We start from the raw sequence: 7,446 nt of genomic DNA on the forward strand, positions 1-7,446 counted from the left end.
ACTGCTATATGATTGCCAAAAAAAAGAAGAAGGAAAAAACGAGAAGAATACACATTGCATTTGCTACACTTAGATTTATATATGACTTACCTTCCATTTTTCCATGCTTCCTTATCAATTTAGCTTTTCTTGCATAAACTAAGTATCTTCATTGTGAACTCCGTAAATTAAGACAGACCGAGCTGAATGTTTTACAGATATTTGCATCACCAAATATTCTGGTGCTCTCATTAATTCTAATCATAAATGATTGATATTCAGCCTTTATGGATCACTTCTTTGATGCTTCCATCAGTACTTTATACAATACCTTTGCAGACAAAAGATAGTGATGATCAATTGGAAGGCAAAAGAAGGTAAAATGAAAGAACTCGCTGCAGCTTTAGAAAATGAAGCTACACTGCAGCCCCCCTCCCCTGTCCCCCAGTAAAAGTTTGGACTTACAAAAATGGCATGTGTTTACTTATGATCAATCAGACTTTTTGTACAAAGGGACAAAAAAACATCTGAGTGTTTCATGCATCTTCTGCAGGCTGAGAACTGAAAACTGGTCAACCAAAAAAGAAAAATGCAAGAGAGCTGGTGTTGATAAAAACCAAATCATTACTAAGAACACCAAGTGATTTAGATAAGCTTCTGCCTATAATCTTTTATGTAGCCACTGCAAATCCATTAACACTAATCAGTCTCATTCGACCTTCATATCTTGTAGCCCAACAATGAAACCCAGTCATTGTTACCTTTGCTTGCAGCTGTTCCCCAACTTGTGCAATGGCAAGAACTACACCTTTCGCAATGTATTTGGAAGTGTTCTAGGTTCTAACTGATATTTTTGAGCAACGATGACTCAAACGATGCCCCACTTCAAATGACTATACAAATACGAAGCTAGCCATCACTGAGGATGCTTTAGTCAACAATAATCTAAACAATGTTCTCTTCTCAGTGCCTACAAAATCTATCTGTTTGTAGCTAGTGTCCAAAGTTGCAAATGTCATTTTCTCATCTATGCAATTTTCAGAATGATAAGCTGGTGGATCCATAAGTCGTTTTTCTCTAATGGATGATCTGACCATGCATCTGCTGTCATTTGACATGATGCTAAATAGCCTCTTGGTCTTGGAAACATCTTAAATCTGAATCTCGTGTGGATGTTTCTTCTCCTGTTGGTTATTTTTTACTTGTTTTATATAGGTTTGCCGGTGCATTGCTACGGAACTGAAACAAACAGAGTCTGGAGGTAGCGCCATTCCTGGAGATGATCCACATGTGGATCTGAACGTCACTTGTGTTTGTTGCCGGAGAATTTTAGAATCTGTATATAGGAATCCCGCTTCCTAAAGCGGGATAATGGATAGGTCCACGTCACCCCCTAACCCGCTGGCCGTTGGATCAGCCTCGAGCGCAAGACAGACCGTCCGATGCAAGTTCAATCGGGCCTGTCACTCAGCAACCCGCAAACCCGGGCGACACGAATCGTCGAGAACCCGGGCGAGGTCCTCATCCCTCCACGCTCCTCCTCTAACCCCTCCGCCGTCCTATGGCCTCCGCCTGCCGCGCCGCTCGCAAGGAGAACCAGCAGCCCGAGCTGCGCCTGGACCTCAGGCAACGAGGCTTGTCAGTCCTCTTCTCCCTGGGGTAGCCCCTCTCCCAGCCCTGCTCAAGCTCCACCACACAAAGAAGCTGCACCTGACGCCGCCACCTGAAGCACAACTCTGGACCAGACGGTTGCATAGCTCGGCGAACTCTCCTCGCGCGTCCGCAATCGGTTAGTACATGCTCTCCTCTCGGCGTTGATGTGCGTCAATGCGTGGACACCGCGATCACCCGTCCTGCACGAGCCCGTAGCTGATGCTCAGATCTGAATCTTGTGTTCTGCTGCATAAAAGCCAAGGCCTGAATCGTACAAGCAAATCAATCATGGGACTGCATCACAGTGACCACCGCTGCTGCATGCTTGCAGCCGTACATTCATGCACACAATCTGTTTGATTCAATGCTTTAGAGCCATATCTTCTAAAATATGGCAATCTATAATCTAAACTCCTCTACACCATCTCTTATGATTAATTTGATGTTCTTACATTAAGAAACCACTTTCAATTCTACATGCTTCAAGCTCTAATATGAATGAGAATCGGGCAAATCCTCAAAAGTGCACACTGAATTTGAAATAGGTTCTCTACTACTTTAATAGCAACTACATATATGTACTTTCCTGATCCAATATTCAGACCCTTTGAAAACTTAATTTCCTGTCCACACATTTCATTTCTATTTATGAAATCTAAAAATATGTAATATGAACTCCTCTACATGCAAGTGCTAACATGTAGCTGTTCTGTGACTTATTTTCTTCAGATTGACTATGTTATAGCAATATAATATGGTGCAAAGCCTGATCTAATTTCTAGATATGTTATATTACATTTTAAATTTCTATTCCTCAAAATTTACAGTAGCAGAATCTTTGCTTTTCAAAACCTGAAATATAGTACGGTGCAAACGCTAATCTAATTTCTAAAAATGTTATCTTGCACCTTATATTTCTAAAGGGCGTACCCAGTGCAGAGAGCTCCCGCCTGTGCGGGGTCTGGGGAAGAGTGTCAGTGGCAAGCCTTACCCTCGCCTGTGCAATGCGAGGAGACTACGACTCGAACCCGGGACCTTCCGGTCATAGGCGGTAAGACTCTACCGCTTGCACCAGGCCTGCCCTTCTTGCACCTTATATTTCTATTCCTAAAAATTTATGGTAGCATAATCTTTGCTTTCTGAAATCTGAAATTTTATTATACACTAACATATCTTATTTTTGTACGACTATAATGTCCTGATTCCATATTAAAACTGATACAACAAGTGAACTGGTTTACAAAGTATATTACATTAAACCTAAGAAATAGGATTAACTTCTGCCTTGGCTCCTGATAGTTTGCTTTGCGTCTCTATTGATGCCTTTCGGTGTAAATCAAATTATTTCAATAGTTTATGGAGATAATGATATATGAACCCACGATCCTCACTAATCTTTTTATCTCAAGCTGCAAGAAAAAGAAAAGACAAACAGGGCCTCTATTCATAATTAAAAAGGGAAGAAAACAAGAGGCATATTTTCATCACATAATTTATACAAAATTAATTTCTTTTATATATATGATGATTGATAAATCATCTTGTTTTTGAATCTCCTCAAGTACTACTGCTTAGATTTATTTCTCAAATGTTTTTCTGCTTGAAATTCAACACCTCAGCACAATACTTAGCTCTCAACTCTCTACTCTTGATTGTCATTTCAGGTGCAAATCTCAGGTTCTCAGCAGATACTGCTAACTCCCTTGAGGTGAGATAAACCATATATTATTGTTTTCTCTCAAATACAAGGATTTAAAACCAATAAAAAGTAGCACTGTCTTATCACGAATATATATATATATATATATATATATATATATATATATATATATATATATATATATATATATATATATATATATATATATATATATATATGAACCGTAGTACTAGATTGATCCTCTGTGGCACTAACCTTTGATATCTGCTTTGTAATTACCCGTTAGTTATTTTCATAACACCTTCTATTCATCTTTTTCTTTTCAGTTTACATGGGCACATGAATCTCTATAATTTTCATAACCTTTGATATCTGCTTTGTAGCCAATGTTGATATAACACGGTAACTTATACGTCAAAATGAATTTTGGCAAATACAGTTTCAGCATATTAACTGTGTACATATAATTCTCCAACTACTAAGTCAAATTGTAATATAAACTACCAAAATAAATGCAGTTAGAACTATACAGTTTCAAAACATAAGGGAGCTATGGCCGACGATCACTTCATTATCTCAAAAAGAAAAACAGTGATTTATTGATTAACCGTCTTTCTATTGCTTGATCTTTAAGAATGTCTATAACTGATGGGTTTCTCGAGGATACCTATTATCATCTCTCAGTTTTTTCTCTCATGTACCTGCCATCAGTTTTGTTAAGCTTTTTCCCGTATCTGCAATTTGAATTTATTATTTTCAAAAGGGATTTTCTTTGTTGTATCTAATATAATCAACCATTTCCTTCCTTTCATATGTAGGATTATACATGGGTAGGCCTTGATGAATTTATTGAGGCAAAGAACTGGCCCCCATGTCCATTGTTGCGCACCATCATGGCAATCCTACAACATACCGTGGAATCACAATACAAAAGGAGCTTAGTGGTTAGTGCTGCCCACACAATGTTGCTACCCTACCTTGCCAAATCCGGCCAATCTAATAGGTTGGCATTAACTCTTGGGAAAATTGGTTCTATAGCATTGAAAGATGGCAAGAATCGGAAAATGCCATCAAAAGAGCTCTGTTACGTAAAATACCATTGAAAGATGAAAATGTTACCTGAGAATAGCATTTCGTCACGTTATGTCACGTTTGGAGGTAACGGTGTCCACTTCCACCTGCTGGGAGCCTGGGACGCTCCTTCTTCCTCCTCCAGCCATCTACTGCTCACCGGCCGAACTGCTTGCAGACAACCAACATGTGAGAGACTGCATGGCACTTGCTTACCATCACCATTAGCTAGCTATCTATGAGCAGAGCAGAGCAGCGGCGATGCTGCTAGTGGTGCTGTGCGCGCCCATGCTGTCGCGGTCCAGGAACGGCGCCGCCGTGCAGCCGTGTGACGCTGGCGACCTCGCTGTGCTGCACGGGTTCTGCGTCAGACAATGGGTGCTGCGTCTGGACCGGGGTGACGTGCGGCGAGGCCGAGGCTGCGGTCGCCATCGTCGGGCTGGCGCTGCCCAACCGGACGCTGTGGGGGTAGGTGGTCGTGTCGCTCCCTAGCCTCGTCGCGCTTCGGGTGCTCAACCTCTCCGGCAACGCGATCCGTGGCGCGCTGCCCGCGGGGCTGCTCCGGTTCCGGACGACCGGACCCTCGAGGTGCTCGACGTTGGCGCCAACGTGCTCGCCGGCATGTTCCATCTTGGGTTCGAGAAACACCGGTCGCTCGCCGAGCTCTCCCTCAATCCAGTCCCTGTCGGACGTCGTCGCCACGAGCATGAGCAGCAGCTCACACGACGACAGCGACTTCGACGAGCCATTTTCCCTGCGAATCACCGGCCTCAGCACGAACTCTAACGAGCTGAGGCACACCGAGGCGTGGCTAGCGCGGTTCGCGAGCGGGTGCCCCAACCTAAGATTCAAGTTCGAAGGCATCGTGGATGGTCCAGACTCCAGACAGTGGTTGCCATGAACGCATCAAGGTCGACAGCGACACGACCGTGGTTGTCAACCTGGTGTTCACGCAGCACAAAGATCGATAACAAGCACAAGAGAAAAGCGTCCAGCGCGTTGGCTTCGACACACGCGGGTGCTCCGTGCTGACCGCACTTGGCTCCGCTGTGGGGAGCTCCGGGTAGCAGGGTGGCAGCGAGCACTGGCAGGCCCTGGTGCCCATGGCGGCAAGCTCTGCCCAGGGCAGGGTTTCCTAAGCATGTCGTCGAAGAGCCTAGGGCCCCTGGGGCCTTGGGGATTCTTGCGCTCTGCGGCCGCGACCAGATCGGCCTCGAGGACCTCCTGCTTCCCCTGGCGACCCTTTTTCTTTTTCTTGGGGAGGTGGGGAGCCGAGGCCTCGGGGGCCTCGTCCCTCCGCTTTCCTTTGGCATCGTTGTCGGGGAAGATGGCCCCAACAGCCTCTTCGCCCGAGGCGAAGTTGGTGGCGATGTCGAGGAGCGCGGCGGCCGAGCACAGCACGTTCCGGCCTAACTCTCGGACCAAGTCTCGGCAGGTGGTGCCAGAGAGGAAAGCCTGGACGATTTCTGAGTCGCCGACGCTGGGCAACTCGGTGCACTATTTGGAGAAGCGCCGGATGAAGTCTCGGAGAGACTCGTTCGGTTTCTGGCGACAGCTCTTAAGGTCCCAGGAGTTCCCAGGGCGCACGTATGTGCTCTGGAAATTCCCGACGAAGATCCTAACCAAGTCGCGCCAGTCGTGGATCTGTGAGGGAGGAAGGTGCTCAAGCCAGGCTCGCGCTGAGTCTGACAAGAGCAAGGGGAGGTTGTGGATGATGAGCAGGTCATCGTCCACACCACCTAGCTGACAAGCCAGGCGGTAATCGGCAAGCCAAAGTTCGGGATTGGTCTCGCCGCTATACTTCGTGAGGTTGGCTGGTTGCCGAAACTGGGCCGGGAAATGAGCAGCGCGGATGGCTCTGCTAAAGACTCAAGGGCCAGGCGGTTCAGGAGAAGGACTGCGGTCCTCCTCACTGTCGTAACGGCCACCTCGGTGCGGACGATAGCCCCGGGCGGGCCCCTCATTGTCGTGGCGTCGTCGCCTGCTGACCACCTCATGGTCTCCCTACGCCTCGTGTTGGTTGCCGAGGCGGTCGAGCGGCAAGGGGACCCAATGAAAGCTCTAGTTTGGTTTTGGTGAATTGATGAAACCCTAAGTGCTAACCTAGTTTATCAAGTGATCATGACATAGTGAAAGGATCTAGGATGCCGCCTAGAGGGGGGTGAATAGGCGTTTCTAAAAAATCAACACCTTTAAATGCGGAAACGATTAGTAATAGGAGTTTCCAAAATGGAAACTCCAAATCAAAGTAATACAACCCCTCACAAGTTAGCCACAAAGTGTATAAAAGATACTAGATAAACCTAGGGAGCCAAACAGTGGCAACCAAAGAGTTGAATCAAAATGCACTAGTCTGTTAATGTCGGAAGTCCCGACGTTTGGGTCAGAACTTCCGACGTGTCGGAAGTCCCGACAATTGGGTCAGAACTTCCGACGTGTCAGAAGTCCCAACAGTTTGAGTCAGAACTTCCAACGCAAACTGTCAGCACTTCCGACCCCTGCGGGAAATGAACTACAAGTGCTAAAATGAACTTTGTGATGCCGATAACTTACAAACCCACTTCCTAGTGGTAAGGTAAGGTGTTGGGTCACTCTCTTGACGTTGATAAGCCACCAATCCGTAGATCGAGTCCCAAACCCTAAGAAATAGCTAGAGAGAGGGAGACAACCAAATACAAGTAATTTCGAGCAAATCACAACAACAACAAGCACGCGGGAGACAAGAATTTATCCCGAGGTTCGGCAGCCCCACAAAGGAGCTCCTACGTCCTCGTTGTTGAGGTGACCACTTTGGTCGGAGTCTCTTCCACCTCCTTGCCTCACTCAAGGATACCACAAAGGTCACTTGAGTTTCTTCACTAGAAAACAAGGGTAATACAAACTTCCCAAGGCTCTTCCACAAGATGGAAGCTCTTGGGCGACGCCTAGCCGGCTAGGGGAAAATCCCCAAGAGTAACAAATGCAAATCAAACCGGCTTGACGAAGAAATCAAGTGCTCAAGCTTGCTCCAAGTGTTTTTCTCACTCAATCCACTCTCCAATCACTCAAACCCTTTGGGAATCGAAGTTGGAAGTAAGGGAGTG

The sequence above is a fragment of the Miscanthus floridulus genome, chromosome 18, assembly GCF_019320115.1.
Source record: "Miscanthus floridulus cultivar M001 chromosome 18, ASM1932011v1, whole genome shotgun sequence".
NCBI classification, from domain to species: Eukaryota; Viridiplantae; Streptophyta; class Magnoliopsida; order Poales; family Poaceae; genus Miscanthus; species Miscanthus floridulus.